We start from the raw sequence: 19,467 nt of genomic DNA on the forward strand, positions 1-19,467 counted from the left end.
TCACATATAAGCCCGTTTGTGTATAAGCCGACCCCCAAACTGAACAGGTATAAACACTAAAAAGTGCATGATCCACGTATAAGCCGACCTAAAACTCTGAGATATCTCAAGATGCACAAGGCAAGTTATAAATGCATTTATTTAGGCAAAGTTGTATTTAAAAAATATTACATGTATACTTATCTCAAGGTTGGTATGCATGATTATTAAAGAGAAATGGTATATACTTGTTTGGAAAGTAATTTTTTTAATTTTCTATTTTCTTATTGTTTCTGTCTAATTTAGATTTATGTATAATTTGATCAAACGATGAGAAGAATTAGCATTCATGAATTGCTTTAACACTACCTCTCCCTTTTGACTCGATTATTGTTTGTTTATGCATTATTGCATTGGACATTCTATATCAGTGCACCGGTAATTACGTTTTTACATTACTTTGAAATTGTAATTACTTAACTAATTAAAATGTAATCTCAGTATGACAACACAAATTAACAAACAATACAGTTCTATGCTAATACCCTAAAAGCTGAGTTGTAGTTTGCTTTGCTGTACTAGTATAGTTACTGGTGAAAATTCCCTCTTATCACAAGCCAGATTCAGGGTTTAAATGATTTACTAGCTTGTACTGCTGTTGCAAAATGAAAGAAATTTGCTGATTATCAACATAGGAGATGCCGAAACATCAAGCTTTCTAGTGTATGGAAAGTTATGATGTTTGTTCAGCTAAAACACAATACTAAAATTGATTGATGTTGATCTTAGTTGAACTAAATGAGAATTTTAGCCTTTATTATTACCACTCTTCGTGAACATGTAAATTAGGATGGTTATATGCCTTGTACAGTTAAACGTGCGTACCTTTTTAAAAATACTACTTCAATTTGTATGATCACTTATATCATTGAAATTGAGTAAGTCGTGAGCGTATGATTCAAGGTGAATGAAACAGCTATTAAGGACTAGCTGAAATGTTATCTGGAACAATGCAATTTGATCAAAACAATGAATAAAGCAAAATCTGCATCTAATATGTTTGGAAATAAGTAAGGATTCAAGTGACACTATGTGTAAGTACTGTGCATTATAGTTCAGCATGGTATCCCTGGTAAACTGAACTGGCCTGCAAATTATGAAGTCTGTATTTACCTTTATTTAACATGTTGGAGAAATCAGAAAAATGCACATGCAAAATAATAACAAAATCAATCATAGTACTGTATAACAGTTTAATAACTGTTGGTTCAATGAAAGTTACACTTCTTTTACATGCCTTTGTCTTAGGGCACAGAAAAAAATATTGTTTCATGTCTCAAGATTTACAGCCATTACAGTAGTCAAGAAAAAGACCTAAAACCAGTCAAAGTTAGACATTGGCCTGTGGATAAGCTGCCCCCCTCCCCTCTTCCAAGCCTTTATTTTTTCCTAAATTATTCAGCTTATACACGAGTATATATGGTACATGTTTTTCTATTAATTCAGAAAGGGTTTGTAGTGTTAAAATGGGGTTAACTATTATCCAGTTTTGTGATTTAGTGCAGTTTTAGCTACATTTTTTATATATGGGAACTCCTCAGTTTTAATACTTGGATTAATAAGATATGTAAAGTTTTTTGCAATGACAGGATTGAATGAACATAACTGAAATTATTGAGTAAATTGGATTAAGAATTTGAATCTCTTGTCTATTAACTATGTTTCTTTAGCTGTCTTGACTTCCCAGGGCAATATTTCAGCATAATGATATATTTAGATATAGAACAGAATTATTTTACTGCCAGTGTTCTAAACCAAATCAGAAAGATGTTAAGTTGCATATTGCAACTGAAAATTCTGCATTATATTCTCAATCAGGAGGTCTAATAAAAATTTACTTAATTTAAAATGATGGGGTAAGAGCTTCATTGAGACTTTTTTTCACCTATGAGTGGTTTAAAATTTTTTTTCATTATACATTTCATTTGAAGTTGTTCAAATTTCATTTAGTTCATTTGCTTCTAAATTTGAACATTTCTTGCAAAACCAAAATAAAGTTTTAAAAAATGCAGCAGGTGATTTATTTTCAAATGTCTTATGACTTTGCCTTCAATTAAAATAAGAAAAGTTCTGTTTTCACCTTTTTCCAGCAGTGTGAGAGTTATGGCCAGTTTAATTTAGGACTTTACTTTTGAACTTTGATTTTGCTTCAGTACTTTTAAACTACTCTTTCATTGAAATAAAATTAATATGTGGCTTTACATAAAGAAGACCTAGCTAATGTTTGAATTTTCTGCTACTGGCAGAATTATGCAGTTGTTTACCATGTTTGACTTCAAACTTTGCCCCAAAGTTTCCACTTCATAACTTTTAAGTGAATTCAAATTTGATACAAGCTGTTATATTGACAAAACATATGTCAAGTGTTTTTGCTTTTTCTTTTTATTTGTTTCTGGCCAAAATGTCTTGAATTGTGGCTCATAGTGGACTTTTCACATGTAATTCAATAATCTTGTTTGTTTCCATTTGCAAATATTTTCAAATAGAACTCGAGAAGCTTATTATTATAGTTGATTAGTTAAGCTTTTGGTAAGGAGCTATGCATATGGTACCTGAATAAAACTAGCTATACAATGTATTTACAAAGTAATGACGTGGAAAGATTGGACTTGTTAGAGCTGTGCAATGTTTTTGATAGTCTTTTGAGAAAACCCATGATGAAGGATCTCATCCATTGTTACACAAATCAATAGGCAAGGGGTGTTCCAATTGCGCACGTCATGCAGTGGTCTTGGTCTCTTGAGTTACTCGGTTGAGGGAAGTCATTTTCAAACTGGCTGACAGTTAAGTGCCAGAATCCAAGTTTTGTACACTGCAATTATTTAGCAGATTGAAATTGTTACAGTTAAGAATATGACCTCCTATAGTGTTCTTTATATTTGAAAATACTAACATTAAAGATTTGTACTATTAATTTCCAAACCATAATTTCGGTTTTAGAAAGAAATAAGAACAGTAAGGCAGGAGAAGCTGATGATGAATGTATTATTTCTTTGTTTGACTACACTATTTTAATTTAGTTTGTATTGTGCAACTTCCACTATTCTCTTCAGTTTCTTTCATCCACATATGTAACAAAAACGTTTCATTTCAATTTTGTTGATGCCTCTTATGAAAATAGACATGTCCATATTTTCATTGGTCATGTTTTAACCTTTCATCTGTTCTTGTTTTCAACCACTCTGTAATAAAATAATGTATTGTAAACTGCTGATAGCTTTGAGTGGACAGGGTTGGATTTCAGGAGACAATATGATCATGACTTAAAGAATATATTTTTTATCAGTCAATGTTTTTGGATGACTTTTATAAGACTTGTGCTCTCTGTTATAGAGGCTATTTGGGCATGTGTCCTGTGACACTTTTTGAGTTTGCCATGTTTCCAAACTATGTTGAAGAGTAAATGGGAGCTGGATAGGTACTGCCAAGTTTTTGTTGAGCCCACTTAGTGAAAGTTAAGCATAATGATTAATTTAGCATCTGTCTGTGTGTACATGTTCATGTATCTACACCCTAGAGTATCATGTATACTTGCTTATAAGTTAGGGACATCTGCAAAAACTGCATAGACATAGATCTGCCATTGCATCATGTGCCAGCAGACCCGGGTCTGTAGAGTTTGTTAGGAGTAATCAGTAAAAACAAAACAAATGTACTCTGATCTGCAAGCAGATTATGTGACAGCAGTTTTAAGGAATCGGTGGTGTTTGCAGTTGAATCCAGCTTATAAGAGAATATATATGGTAACCTCACTGTTAAAGGCTTTTATTTTATCAGTTTCTTAAGTATATCAACTACAATCATGTTAATTTGTATGTTGGTATATCTCTATGCCAGTTTATGAAGTGTTATTTCTTTCAGCAATAGAGCCTTACTGACATTGAGAAATTAATAAGAGATACCTCCAAACCTTACAGTAAAAGTGAAAATATTTTCTATTAAGAATACCAAAGGAACTACACAAATTTTACATTCGGGAAGGTGTTCTTTATTGTAGAGAGGATGAACATGATAAAGAAAATTACAAAAAGAATTATAAATGTTGCCCTTTGTAAAAAGATATTATTTATATAGAGGTGTCCACTGTGACAGGTGCCGAATTGGTGGAAGCACAACATAGCAGTCACATTGGCATCTGTGTGTGTATCAATACATGCATCCACTCCATAGATTTGGCTCAGGTTCTTTTGATTAAGATCATTGTTAAAGTTTTTTGAGACAAATGTTCATGTTTGAATATTTAAAAAAATATTAAACTCAATGTTGAAATCTTATACTTTGTAACAAAAGAAAAGGTGGGCTCGATAAAAACTGGGTCTCTTGTTTTATCTTTAGCTGCAACATGCACTACTAATATTATAATGTTTGGCTGTTATGTGCACTGCTGATATAACAAAATTTGGCTGTAATATGTATACTAGTAATATTACCATTGAAAGATTCTCCAGAATACTCCCATAGGAAAGAAATTCTAGAGCATTAATTTCTAGAGCATTAATTGTAACTTCTCATCATTATTGACTAAAGACTACAGCCAAAAATACAGATAAACTCAATTTGAAATTCTTTTTTTATTTTAGGTTTATCTTGTAACAAAGGTATGCTATGCTTGTTATTATTATTATTATATTATCATTTCCCATCTAACACTGTAATTGGTTTCTAAATTGGGTTTTGGGACATTTATTTATTACATGTGTCTACTCGTGTGAGAGTTGGCAAAAAAAATCAGCTCTAAATAAATATGTGAAACCATTGTTACAAAGTTCAGTTCAGGCTTTTAAGTTTTGTCGAGCCCGCCTTGGTGGAAACTAGGCATAGCAATCACGTTGTCACCCCTGTGCATGCCCATCCATATGTATGACCCATATGACCATCCACATTTGAGAGTAACCTCAGTGTTATTTGTTTTTTTGCTCTTCTTTTATTTTAATACCATTTTACCTGACCTTTCTCTGATTTGGAATATAGCTTCAGTATGCACTTTATCTTCTGCCGTCCTTGTTCGTGCAGTGATGATCTTTTCTATTTTCACAGTGATAATAGAGTAAGATTAACCTTGATGTTTATTCTTTGTTTATAACTGAGTAATTTAGTGATTGTTTCATGTACAGTTTGCCACACTTGTGTTTCTTTGCATGTGGATACACCTTGATCTGTTCAGCATCTCTTTCATGGTTCTCTGACTTGTTCAAATTTTCCTTTACTAAATTTTCATATATACTGTTGCTTACAGAGTCATGCAGCTTGGTTTGTGGCTGCTTGTTGTAGGTCAAGTACAAATTGCCAGATGTAGGTCAGTTTCATACTTGAGTGACTTTAAGTTTGCCTTTTGGTCATTTTCATGCATAATATTGGCCACAGAGTCAGGAACTTTAAACATCAACATATCTTGGTGGGTGCAACAACTTTGCACCAAAAGTAGGTCACTATCACCTATTTGATTTTGTAGCTTGAGGTGGGCTCGACATGCAAAGACCAGCTTCTTGTATCTCAGCATGTGTTAATGTATATACTCATATAAGTTGGATCTAATGTACATGCTGGCAGACCAACTAGTGTCCGTTTTCTCAGTTATGCTGATTAGTCCTGACAAACAGCATAGACCCAGATCCTTCATATTCACAAATATGGCAGTCAGCCTAATAATTTGATTTGGCATATATCAGTACTTGGACAATCTGTGTACCAAGTTGTAATCTATTCCCAGTTGTCTGCTGCACCAAATTGGATCTGCCTTCTCCAGCTTTCCAGTCTACACGGTTTGATCTACTTGTGTCTTTTGAACATTGTAGACGCTGATATGTTGGCAGATGAGGATATGTGCTGCTTACAGTGGGAGTATGGGTTTACAGACATGCAGATATGGTGTATGGGCATGATTGCATTCCTTAGGATAAAATGTCCCTATTAAATATTAATATTCTCTTTTACCTGCATTATTGTAATTTAGATATAACTATTGTCATGCCTCCTAGTAATTGATTACATTGCAGCAGTAGGAAATGTGGCTCATAACTCCATTTTTGTACACTCGGGACTTGTTGCATAGAAAATATTGTTGTCAGGTGACAGTAAACTGGAAGCTAAGACTTTGAAACTGGATTATTCATCATGTTGTATTGGCCATTGTAATTAAACAGCACCAAATGTTTTTCAGTTTTAAATGAAAGTATCACTAAATGGGTACATGTTGTGTCCAGATCATGTCATGCAAATATATATATTGATTTGGTGATTTTAAATACAGCCCTTGTTGAACATGACAATGTTATTGAAATTAAAGCTCTTTCACTATATTGTTTTGACTGCATTTATTGGCTTTGATAATTTTATATTGGTGTTGGTTATTTGTTTAAATTTCACAACCCTGTCAGCAGAACTGTATCTTGGCAAGGAAATGAAAGACGTGAAACCAAGCATAACGTGTTGATTCTGAATTTGATTGAACAGCTGGATTTACATGCTGTCATTGTTTTCAGTGTCTGAATCTAAGATGCTGAACACATCAATTCATATTTACCAACTACTCTTACAAGTTGGATGGGGGGCCCCGAGTGGCCTAGTGGTCTAAAGTGCTCACAGTTATGGATCACTGCCATATCACCTGTCTGTGTGGGTTCAAGTCTCAGGCTTGGCCAATGTGGGTATGTGAGAAAGCTTACCGGTAGCTTCTCATGGGTCAGTGGTTCTCTTCTGGGTTTTCCATGGTTCTTCCTCCACCATTTATACTGGCCGCTATGTATAGCATATCTTGTGCTGAAAAATGGCACTAAACCATATAACAACAAGTTGGATGTTTCTACTCCAATGTCATGAATCTTGCTGCTTTTTCTAACAGAGCATTGAATATTATGTCTTTTCTCAAGGTCCATTATTTATTTCTTTTCTATTAGACCAACTTGATTTTTTTTTGGAGTAACCTACTTGGAATGTGGACATCCTGCTTTTGTCCAGAAGCAATCACCACTCATTAGTATAACCAGTGATAAGTTTGTCATTGGCTGTCCCATGGTGTGAACTTGGATCATTTCTCTCTTTGAAATTTCTATGCCATGATGCAATGAATCAAATACCCACGTCACTTTCTGACCCACAGAATTCTTCCACTGATCAATGAATGGCAAAACTTAGATTCCAAGGTCACACCATTTTTGTATCCACACTATAAGGGGAATGCAATATGTTGCAAAGCAGTGCATCTACAATTTTGTCAGTCTATTTTTTTTCTCTTCACTTCTGTGCAACAAGTCGAGTTCTCCAGTATCTACCAAAACCAAACTTTGCAAGTAATTTGCATTTTGGGTGAGATAAGAAGCCTATCAGTCTTGGGGTCAGAAGGTAAAGGGCCACTGTCTGTAATTGACAGAGGAAAATGTTTTCCACAAAAAAGTCCTTGTCTTTGTTGATGGCTTGAAATTGGCGGTAAGAAAAAATAATATTGACTTAGGGGTAAAAATAAAACAAAGATGAAGATCACAATGAGTAAAAGCAGAAAAATGGTTCCACAGTAAATTTAGATCTCCTTCAGAGATGAAACTTTGTGCATTGGCTTACATTTGGAACAAGGTGCAAATCTGATGCTTTGTGGGACAAAGGGTCAGAGCTCAAGGTCAGTTGCAGGAAAAATAAAAATGGTTTCTGCACAATAAGTTCAGTTTTCATCCATGTACCTTCATCAGAATTTATGGATGGTTTATGCATTGGATAAGAAAGAAGTCTATTGATTGCGGTATCAAAAGGTCAAGGTCACTGATGGAAAGAAGACATGTATTTAAATGATATCATCTTTAGTTCTATGTGCCTTGGCTGAAGTTGCAAGAAGACTTGAACCGAAAGTATAGATGAGGTCTGTTGATTTTTGGATAAGAATGTCCAAAGTGAAGGTCATTGTGCTACTGTATATGTGGTTTACACCATATTTTGTTATACATTAGGTTCCTTGACCAAACTTTGAATGGCCTCAATTTGGGATAAAAAGGAAGCCAATCGATTTGGTGTATAACGGTCACATGTCATAGACATGGTGAGTTTGATAAGAAAATAAAGGTTTCTGTTCAGTAAGTTTAGTTCCGAACCTGATACAACCAAAATCAATGCCAAGGTGACCTGTTAATCAATGATCACTAGAGTCACCCATATACATAGATGACTCTTAGACATGGGGCAGGGATATAATGTGCTGTGAATGATGTGCTTATTAAACATTTTTGGTTCCAAAATAACTTTGCAAAAGATTTGGGAGCCTTCCATTTACAGCTTTTATATTGGATGCCAACTTTCGAAGAGCTACCAAATGGAGAGTCCTGAGTGTACTACAAGTCCATGTAGTTTCTATGTTAATAACACTGTAGATAAATCCAATTTAATAGCATGTCTTTTCTTTTGATAGTTCTCTATATATCCTGTATTACATCCTCTAGTTTAATTCATGATTTGAAATGTATTTTTTTTTTACACTCACAGGAATGTTGCTGATATCAGCATGTCTGTCTTTTCATCCATCCATTTTTATATTCATCTACATCATCACCATATTGTGTATGCTTAACCACACTCCAAGTTGTCAGTGGATGTTAATAAAACTTGAAACAGCTTTTCCATTCATGTATTACAGTACATAGTTCACATATACACACAAAAAATAACTGTATGCAAAGCTAGGTATACATTCAGAAATAATGTACATCACAAGCCAAAGTGAGTAAATGTAAGGTGGAGCTAATTTATTTCTGATCTAGAATTGGAAAAGTTTAGACACAAGCCTTAAAGCAAATAATAACCAGGCTAACAAAAATGTGTTTCTGTAATGTTAAAATATTTGGTTAATGAAATTTGTTTCTCTCAGCTTTAGAGGTACCTGCAAATGCAACTCCAATTGCAAGTCCAGCTGGAACTGCATCTTATAGTTCATTTGTGACTCCAACATGGAGTCTTTCTGGGACTCCATTAACTAGTCCATACAGGACTCCCTTGAGCACGCCTTCTGTGTCTCCCATGAACTTTCCATCAGCATCTTCATCTCTCAAAAAAAGCAGCTCATGTAAATACATTGTTTCACATTAGAAAAGTTTAATGTTTGCATAATTTTATCATTGTTATCATGCTTTCAAGTTTATACCTTTGTGTTTATTAAGTTTTTTATCTTTATGAAGAGTTGTACATGTGATGCTTGATTTATAACAATCTGATTTACACAATTTCATTTTAATGCCATTTAAAATAAAGAAATAGCATTCAGTTTGCACCACTGTGCTCGTTTTTACACCACTGAAGGCATCATGTGCTGTGATTCATGTGCAGCCGTTCTATATGTATTTACATTATTTGATTAATGCTATAACCTCAGGAATACATCAGTGGCATAAATCAAGTGTCACCTGTATAGATTTTCATGTTCATGTTTCTTTGAAAATTCTCTTTCATAGTTTTGATATTCCAAGTACATGCTGTTAACTACAGAGACATGCTCTTAATAACCACAGAAGTGGAGCTACAAACAAGCTGTAACTTTAGTTAGCTTACGTTTTCTTCTTGGTCAACTGGGAAGATCATTTTTTGGATAATAGAACATATTTAAGAATTTAACTTATATTTTACATTATTTATGGAGTCATGAATGTGGGAAATGTATTACCTACTGCATGAAAAAGATTAACAAATTTCGAGAAATAAATAATACAACTGTATTTTAACAGTTTTTGACATGCATTGGCAAAGCACACATGATTGGTGCATGAGTACACAAGTAGTTCCTTTGTGGTGTTGTATGCCTTCTGCATCGCATATGCAGATTTAATCAGTCTTAATGCATGTTAGAAAGGCTTGGTGCATTTATTACAATATATTGATAATGTCCCTGTCATTTGCATAGAATACAAACACAGAACATCAGAAATTAATTATTTTGTATGAAGAACTCTGGTAACAAATGATGGACTCTTCATTGCAGTTGCATTCCAAGAAATGGCTCATTTTGTTTATGGAGAGAGAGTCTTGAATATAATGGTAACCTGAGTCAAGCATAATACTGTCTGACAGACCAAAAAGCAGCCCGCCACCCCCCAGCTTTGACTTTTTGCTATTTTAACTCCTGAATCTGTGTGCTATCTCTATAGTAAAAGGACAGATTGGTTACTTAAAAGTATCAGTGTAAAGTCAAATATTATTTAGAAATGTAGGTCTTGATGAGAAATAATTTCTCAAGTTACGCACCTCCTCTCGGTACATGTATATATATATATGTACCAAAGGAGCTATGATCGCTCCAGTGGCCTAGTGGTTAGAGCATCCGCCCTGGATGCAGGAGGTTGTGAGTTCGAACCACGGCTGAATCATACCAAAGACTTCTAAAAATGGTTCTAACAGCTGCCTTGCTAAATGCTCCACATTAGGAGGTTAGTATTAGGACTGGTCGGCCTGGTGTCAGAATAATGTTACTGGGTGGGACATCATGATGCCTCAGTGCTAGACACCATTTTAAACTGCCACACTGCAGACATCGTAGCGATATGATTGGAAAATTGTTAAAGCTATGCTAAAAACCTAAATCACACACACACCAAAGGAGCTGTGTATTTAAAGGTTTTAAACTAATGATCTTCACTCTGACCATATCTTCATGATTTGGACCTTCTCTGGTCTTGAACTTGCATTGGGTACCTGTTGTTTTTTATTAAGAGTAATGGATTGGAAAAAAATGTGCATGTTGAGTGAAATGATATTAGAAATGAGTACTTAAGCCCTGGTCATTTGTGCACCAAAATATTCAGTATTTACTAACTATCAAGCTAATCGTTAACCATTCAGATGTTTTATGAATGAAAATGTTAAAAATCTGTTATTTTCTGGGTAATTATTTTTATGTCAAATAGAAAGAAATCATTTGTGCTTGTCTGTACAGTATAATACAACAGAAAGAAAATGAATCAGGAATCACAAATAAAATTTTCAACAATCAGAAAGAGTTATCAACAAAAACATCCATTTAAAATGAATTATTATGAAAATGACCCATTTCACAATATTTATAACTTCATGTCAGTTTTATGGTAAATATCTTTAAGATTTTTTCTCGCTGTTTAAGTCTAATATGCATTGTTTGAAAATCTTTCAGATAAATATGTGCTATAGTCAGGTAGCAAAAAAAGTCTCAGTCAGCCATATTGTCCCCCTCTTGAGTCTTCATCTTTGTAGATGATTAATTGTGCTTTCTTTGAATTCTCAGGATTATTTGAACAAAATCCTTTTCCCTCAAGTCCCCCAATTGTAAGTGCCATTCATTTTTAGGGTGTTACCATGATAAAATTGTTTATTGTATGGTTGCATTTTTTCAAAAATTGAACCATTCCCGTTCTCAATGAAACCATAAAATAAATGTAACTTGTTTCATAGTATTTGTTTTTAAATACAAAATTATCCGACAGTCAATAGGTGTCAACCCCTTGAGATGAAAACATGTATGCCAGACCAATAAAAACCTTACAAAGACCAAAAAAAACTTGCATCAAAAAATGGATTCATACACTATATAAGATCAACACTTTTAAAACAACAAATGCTATACACGAAGTATTTTTACACATATTTACATTTCTGATACTTTATTTCATTCCTTTTACTTATAACACTGTCATCTTCCTGCTTTTGTCCTGAAGTCCTCCACATCTTATATGCTAGACACCACCACTTTAATGTCTTTACTGCATATTTTACAAAAATCATGGAAAGATCCTAACTTGGATACATCTACAATGCCAGGGAAGACTTTCATCCAATTAGCCTGAAACTTGCCACAACCTCGGTTAGTATCTTCAGGCTTTTGTTTCTTTGAGTTAGGCTCATCCATTTGATGGATGGAATGTTTCAACTAGATGAGAGAAATTTTAAACAATTTAAAAATTCAGATTTGACACGTGATATAGGAAGATCTCCTGATTACAAATATGTTATGAATTTATATTTTTCCCCATAAACCCCAAGATATTACACCAGGACCTCTCCAAAATTGAAATCTAGAAATAAACAAATTGACAAAGTAGCAGTCCAGAAGTTTATACCTCGTAAGTGTTGATCATCTCTGTTAAAATTGGGTATCTGATGTTTGAAAAAATATGAATTTGCTATATGGTGTACCGATTTTGGTCACAAATTTGATATAAATTGGCAGTGTTACATATTTTCGAGCCGTGAGAACAATGTCTCTCAGTATATGTACTATTCCCATGATGCCCATCATTATGGCAATGCAGCTTCCTGTTTGCATTATGTATCTGACAAACTTAACTGAAAACAATAACAGCACAATAAAATGTTGGTGCTAAAACCACTAGAGTATTTACTTTAAATTAGTACATTGTTAAATTTTTTTATAAATCAACTTTATTTCCACACAGGAAAGTTAGATGAATTACTGTTATCAGGGTTCCCACGCTGTAGAGATTAAGTCAGGAGAAATGAAAATTTTTTCCCGACCATGAAATGTCCTTCAATTTTGCAAATATTGACGAAAGTCTGGAAAAACCCAGGAATTTTCCTCCACAACTTGACATCCAAAACAATTGTGCAATTGAGTCGTAACTGAACTGATCATGAGTTAAATTTATCGAGTTCTAATGAGAATATTAGGAGGTTGTAGTATGGATCATTTGGGTGCTTGCCATGAATATATTTGTTGAGACAATCCAAATGCTCAGTGGATTAGATTTGTCTGGTAGACGTTTTGTTTCACAGGCAGTTCGATATCCGTATCTTTTTTTTTTTATATGGAAGGTATGAAAACTAGTGTAGAATCACAAGAGGCCAACATGGTGGCCTTAAAGCATAGCCGTTCAGCAGATGGGCTAGCAGACTTAAAATGTTGTTAAATCTGATTGAGTTGTACCTGCATGAAATCGATACGAAAATTATTTATTTTCTCAGAAATTGCAAACATTAAAATCGTTATGCCTTTAATCTGCTGAAAGACGATAAAACTAATACATTGATGAAATTTGAGCTGGTACTAGCGATTTCGATTGCTAGTCACATGAGCACACAGAATCTTACAACATTCATTTTCAAATATTGTAGAAAACATTATATGAAAGTCGTATACTGGTTGTAATAAAAATGCAAAAACAAAAGAACACAAAATTCTCTAAATTTATTCCTTGACTAACTTCCAGAGTTTTGTTGTATCACGTGACTACCAAGTCAACGTGCTCTCTCACTCAGGTAGCATACAAAGCAGGGAAGCAGACTACTTTGCTTGATGAATCAGACTGGCCATGTTTTTTGTAGTTGTTCTCGAACTAAATATGATGAGAATTATATGTTCTTTCTGGTTTTTACAAAAAGTATCAGACTTTCATTTATTCTAATTGAAATTTTGTACAGTGACATTAAAATGGAGTTTGTGGTTAATATCATGTGACAATTGGACTTCCGATCTTCTTGTGTGAGACTTGTGAAGTCATGTGACTATTAACACAAATGGCAAGTACCGGTTCAGGTTTCACCTATGCCGAGTTTCATCTTGTCTGTCAGCGGATTAAAGATGTAATGATTATAATACTTGCCATTTTCGAGAAAATAAATAATTTTCCTATTGATTTCATGCAGCTGTAAGTCAATATAAAATGGTTTAAATTTGCTAGGCCTGCTGGTAAGCTATCACTGACAAAAAAGGAAAGAAACCCATACAAATTACAGGGTAAACGTACAAGTTGACACCTATGGACAGTGATGTTATTTGTATTTATTTGCCAGGAAAAAAAATGTTGGATGGGTTTAACATCAGATAAATGTGTTAAAAATAAAATTCATCCTTAGTTTTCCTTAAAATATGTATTTTGTTTTCCTAACAATGTGATTGTTGCAGAATATTGAGGAAGTCAGCTTTGTGTTAAATTCCAGTATCATTGCCATCATCATTCACATTTTTCTTTCCTAACTTAAGATCCAAGTTCAGAAATGGTTGGCACCATGCCTAATTTATTTCAACTTTTGAAACTTAATCCTTGAAATTCTTCATTCCACTCAAATTTTTAATTTTATTTTAAAATATTGTTCCAAGAAGTCATTTAGTTTGACTCTCTTGCACAACTTTGAGATATGGAGGGAAATCATGTGAAAATTCTAGTTGAATAGGATTATTTTCTGAATTCACTCATTTCATTCACCATCTATACTACAATCTCCACATTGAGAATGTAAAGAAAAACATAAAACAAAATTTATGGCATCAACATGGCCAGCATAGTAAAACTTCTTGGACATCATTTACCATGTACAATATGACATACACTATGGTACATTGTGAGGATAGAAGACTATAGGACACAATATTTATGTTATCAACATTGTTGATAGAGCAAAACCTTCAAATTAGGAATTAGTCTGGGAGCAAGGGCAGCACCCATCAGTCAACAATGCATAACAAAATTGACATGCTCACTGATCTAATTAATACACTATCTCTCCAGCATTTTTTCCTACAGATGCTGGTCATTTAATCATATGGTGAGATACCTAATGGGGCAGTATGCAATGCCTACTATGTAACATGCAGTTTAGAATCTGTGGAACTTTTGCGGTTTTCATCTAATGTTAGTGAAGAAATATGATTGTCAAGAAATAACTTACCGCTTCGGTGGCCTAGTGGTTAGAACATCTGCCTCGGATACCAGAGTCATACCAAAGACTGATTAAAAAAAATGGTACTGACATCCGCCTCGCTTGGCGCTCAGCATTAAGAGGTTAGTGCTAGGACTGGTTGGCCTGGTGTCAGGATAATGTGACTGGGTGGGACATCATGCTAAATGTTTGTGGCATGATGCCTCGGTGCTAGAAATCACTGTAAGCTGCCACACTGCACACATCATAGCGATATGACTGAAAAATTGTTAAAGCTACATTAAAAATCTGGATCACACACACACAAGAAATAACTTAAATCATTAGTGTGGAGAGCCTTTTTACTTTTCTTCAAGAAATCAATGAAATTCAACATAACTTTTAAAAATGGTTTTTAAATGGGGAGAAGGTTTGATATATACCAAATGGGACTTATCAGTTGTGGATATTGGGTAGTGGTATTTATTCAAAGATAGTTGTAAAGGGAGTTTGTGTTGTAGTTCCACTTTTGCATGGTAGATTCAGATTATTGGAAATTGGAATCACTAATTCTAATCTTGTTATTATCATCTGACATGCATGCATTTAATGTATATTGAATATCACACAAAAGTGCATCTCAACAACCTTCCTTCCATCCTTTCTTTCATGAATTACACACACACTTGTAATGCTTGATACAGGTTACCAGGTTTTGGGTGAAGTAATTTCATTCAGCATTTTCATATGGTATATGATGCAGTAATTACAGTTTTTGGGTGAAGTAATTGCATTCAGCATTTTCATATGTATATAATGGAAAAGCAAATGACAATGATTCTGTTTAACCCTTTATCTCATGCAAGCGTCTTTGGACACCTCTACTCCATTCGCATGGACGCGCCTTTTGATGCCTCTACTTCATTCGCATGGAAGCGCCTTTTGACGCCTGCTGTAAACATCAGCCATTTTGAGCTGGTTTTCGTAGTGCCACCTTCGGGGACCCTCCCTCCTAATAAGTTACTACATTCATTTCTGCAAATGACAGTTACGTCAGATCACGTGGTTGCTGTTTATGTACTAGTCGATATCTGCTATTTAAAGTAAATGGGTCATAATTTCCACTCTTCAAAATGGCGGTCGTGGATTTCATTCAGTACTTTTCATATGAAGTTGTCACGATTAGAATCACAACTATGCAAGATCAAATAACTTAGGTAAAGGCTCTGATAATGATGTAGGCAGCAATTAAATTTTATAAATTATCAAATTCAAATGACTTAGTGATGTAGACGCTAACAAAAAATGTAAATTTCGAATATGGGAAATGGCAGCTACGGTTGGTCACGCGGCCTCACGGACATGACGGTGAACGAGTTCTCTCAAGATTAAATAACTTAGGTTATTAGGTAAAGACTCTGATATGGATGTATGCAGCAATTAGTTTTTATAAATTATCAAATTCAGATGACTTAACAGTTAACAGTTAACAGGCAGGCTATGCGTATGTGGTCGGCTAGGTAACAGGTGTTCTATTTATAGCGCGCTGCACTTTGTCACTATGCTCTATGAGGTAAAGGGTTAAAGTATATCACATGCTGTAACTGATATTTCTTAGAAAATCTTTTTGCTGCAAGTCAACTACATAAGTAGTTACAAAAGACAATATTTATATACTGAGTAACAATGTGTAAACTAATTGGATAACCATGGGTTGTTCAGGTAATATCGGTTTCACTGGCATTTTAAATTATTGCAGAGCAAGATCTGAGGTATTCAAGTTGACAAAAAATAAATTGTGCTTTTTTTACAGGAACCTATCACTTAGTCAGTGGTTATTTGGTCATTATCATGGGTCTGTGTGTCACACAAAATACAGTAGAATTTTGTTTACATAAAACATGTTCACATGATTATGATTTTTATCTGGTTGTTTGAACCACATATTTATTGAATGAACATGGCAGTTTAGTTTACTTTAAATGGCAGAATATAAGCCAGCTAAACATTTTAACAGATTTGACGAGGAAGCAAACAGATTTTTGTTAAAATTTATTTGGCGTAAAATTCTATGATGATAAATGCATTCAGTAAATGATGTAAACACAAGCAACTAACAGGATTGGTGATTGCAAAAGTTCATAACCATTTTGCTTGCCATCATGTCTTAAACCCCATGCTGGAGGTGTTTAACTGGCACACATGGACCTAAGGCTGTCTGAAGAAATAATATGCAGTTAGGTCTATGATTTAACATTTTTCTTTTACTCCTTTTTATTTTTCATGTGTGGAAAGATTTATCCGCATAAAATTTCTGTTTGCTGGAAGTTAATACTTTTTATAATTATTATTATTTAGCATTATTACCTATACTGCATACTTGAAGTTTTAGAATGTAAAGGAACATTGATGCTTTTCGGTTATTTAAAATTGATGCTTTTCTGTAAAGTCAAGTGGGCTTATGATATGGCATGACATGTCATCTTCCATGTGTTTACATAGCTTTTTTCAACTTTGTCTATAAAACCAATAGATATCTTTAATCAAACTTGGTAGGACTGTTCTGCAGGATGATGAACCTAAATTATAGTTGATGTGGTTCTCTGGGGAATATTGTGGAGTCATTAAAACCAAAATGGAAACCATATTTCAGAAATAAGAATGGCTTATTTGGTTTATGTAAGATTTAGTTGGAATGTTCTTAGGATATTCAGTATCAGTCTTGTGCCTGGGATGACTTCCCAATCAATGTTTTAGCTTCAGCAGCAACCATATAGACAAAAATGTTCAGTGTCATCTCCAGAATAGCTGTTGGAATGTTTTGTACTGTATTTTCCGGCGTATAAGTTGATACTTTTTGACTTGAAAGTTCGGTCTTCGTCTTATACTCCGAATCGACTTATATATGGATTGTGTCATTGAAATTGCATCGACTTATATATGGATTACAGTATCCGGTATGCTATTGACATTGCTCTATAATCGGCATAATCGAAAACAGGTCACATAGAAGTACAAATTCATGTTAAATTACTATGTCAATAAATTGTCATAAACTAATATGACTGCATTTATATTTGTAAGTTTTGTCATTATTTATTTTGCATTCTGCGTGTTTTTTTTCTTATTTCTCAAACATAAAATAAAAGAAAACAATTTACTGTACCGGTAAAAACTTCACCGGGCCGCATAGCACACTTACGGTCTATACTCTATAGTGTACTGTACTACTTCAAAACATATTGTTTGTTCCTAAAAAAAAAGATATGAAATAACTGGTCCATTAATATTTGATTTTCCAGTATAATGTTGGACACACGTGAGCAATTACCGGCATAGCTTTTTAATTGATCCAATTGATCCTACAAAGGGATGTAATCCATATTAACTCGAGCGTTCTATGATTACTTATAAAATAATGTAGATCATGCATTCTACTGAATCCCCCAAATCATATGTTTCTAATTGTATTTGACAAAGTTTCTCAAATAAATTAGGTTTAAACTACACTAAAATCAGATATATAGATGGACTACCAGTACTCATAGATCATCAGTGATCCATGGTTTTTAGTTTCGCAATTCAGTTTAAAGCAAATTGTAATGTCAACACTTCACCTATATTCATTCTTAAGCAGCTGACGATTCGGTGTCTCTCTTTGATTATACTGGTTGTTGATAAATTGGTCTTTGGTTTCCAACAACAATCAAAGCCAGTTGCCGCAATTGTTTAGACCTTGATATTGGCTTTAGCTACCGATACTAGTTACCATATTGCCGGTACCCCATTGCTCTTTATCATTAATCCGCATCAATTACGCTACCCGTTTTTAATATCAATGGGATTAAGTACAACAGGAAATGATGCCCACTCCCTTCTCTAGATGTAAATAATGAATTTAGCCATGGGCATTGTTTTCATTGCTATAGTACAGGCACATTTTAAGGAGTTCGGTATATTTTGATCAATCTTTTCATAGCATGCACAGCCACGTGGCTCTTGTTGCAATGGATATCATAATTAAAACAAATATGGTTTAAACTAAACTAAAATCAGATATATTGTGAGCGCGCGCGTGCTTGTGTGTGTGCACACGAGAGAGAGAGAGAGTGAGGGATGAAAAAAATTGTCTGTGTACAAGATCGTTCTTTTATTCAGGGCGGTTTTTATTTGTAGCTTTTGCAAAGAGAAAAAAGACGGTATTTTGAGTTACCTGACGATTGTGATAATCCTCATGTATTACGAGCCTACTATATTCCATTATCAATAAACACCTCTAAATCAACAATTCATTCTTGTTTTAATTACGATGTACATTGTCACAACAACCACATGGCTATGCAGTGTTATTTACACGGTAATTAAACACGCTTAGCGCTTTGGCTATAATTGAAACCAGATTGAGGGCAAGAATCAACAGAATAGGTCAAATCAGCAAGGCTGCCAGTAGGAAAATGAGGCTTATTTTAGGGAAATGAAAATCTGTCATCATTTTATTGAAGTCATTGTCCATACAAAGTTTGTTACAAGGACAAGAGATTATACCCATTACTTTGTATTCGAACTCACCGATAAAGATAATAGTGGGGTATAGCATTGAATAGATTAGTAATAAAATGTTAATTATATCCAAGTCCAAACAGAACAAACACTTAAAAAATAGTATATGTATGTGTGTGTGTATATATATATATATATATATATATATATATATATATATATATATATACGAATTGATTTAGCGGAGTCCATGACTTTCAAACTTACGATAGAAAATGACAAGTTTGTATAAGTTACGTTCGTAACTACAGGTAATAAAATGAACTACAACAT

At 34.0% G+C, this 19,467-nt stretch overlaps 1 protein-coding gene across 2 annotated transcripts in view; it reads left to right on the forward strand.

Annotated features, from left to right (window-relative positions):
* The window catches only part of LOC149789582 (retinoic acid receptor beta-like), a 127,441-nt gene that overhangs the window by 56,718 nt on the left and 51,256 nt on the right, over positions 1–19,467 (forward strand). The gene's annotated exons all lie outside the window — the stretch shown is intronic.

The sequence above is a fragment of the Sinohyriopsis cumingii genome, chromosome 10 (assembly GCF_028554795.1).
Source record: "Sinohyriopsis cumingii isolate HCF-2022 chromosome 10, ASM2855479v2, whole genome shotgun sequence".
Lineage (NCBI taxonomy): Eukaryota > Metazoa > Mollusca > Bivalvia > Unionida > Unionidae > Sinohyriopsis > Sinohyriopsis cumingii.